Source organism: Tarenaya hassleriana, unplaced genomic scaffold (assembly GCF_000463585.1).
Source record: "Tarenaya hassleriana unplaced genomic scaffold, ASM46358v1 Cleome109, whole genome shotgun sequence".
NCBI classification, from domain to species: domain Eukaryota; kingdom Viridiplantae; phylum Streptophyta; class Magnoliopsida; order Brassicales; family Cleomaceae; genus Tarenaya; species Tarenaya hassleriana.
Genome location: NW_010961180.1, coordinates 37,785 through 38,204, shown reverse-complemented (window position 1 = coordinate 38,204; position 420 = coordinate 37,785).

The window sequence follows — 420 nt, the reverse complement described above, 5'->3', positions numbered from 1 at the left end:
AGGCGTGTTAGGACACAAAACCCGGTTGTGCTTTAGTTTTGCAGAGTTAAAGGTTTCGAAGATGATTGGACTCGAAAAGAAGCTATTTGGAGCGTTAAAGGAGAAGTCCGGATGAGGTACCCATGTTGCGACATCAATAACTTTCTCTACAGAGGTCCAAATCGTGCGAGACTTATACCATTGGAAAGAGCACTTCAAGAGCTTCACGAGACCGAAATCGCGTAAATCCGACACCGGAGTAGAAAGTTATGAGCGAATTCGTGAAGACCAGAAAACTGCCAGCGCAGGGCCGGATCCAACTGGATCCGGTCCGGATCAAGGACGCAGAATTCGACCCCAGGAATCTGGATCCGGTCCGGATCCACCTGGAATCGGTCCGGATCCAGTCTAAAACCCTGTTTCGCGATTTTCAGCATCTAA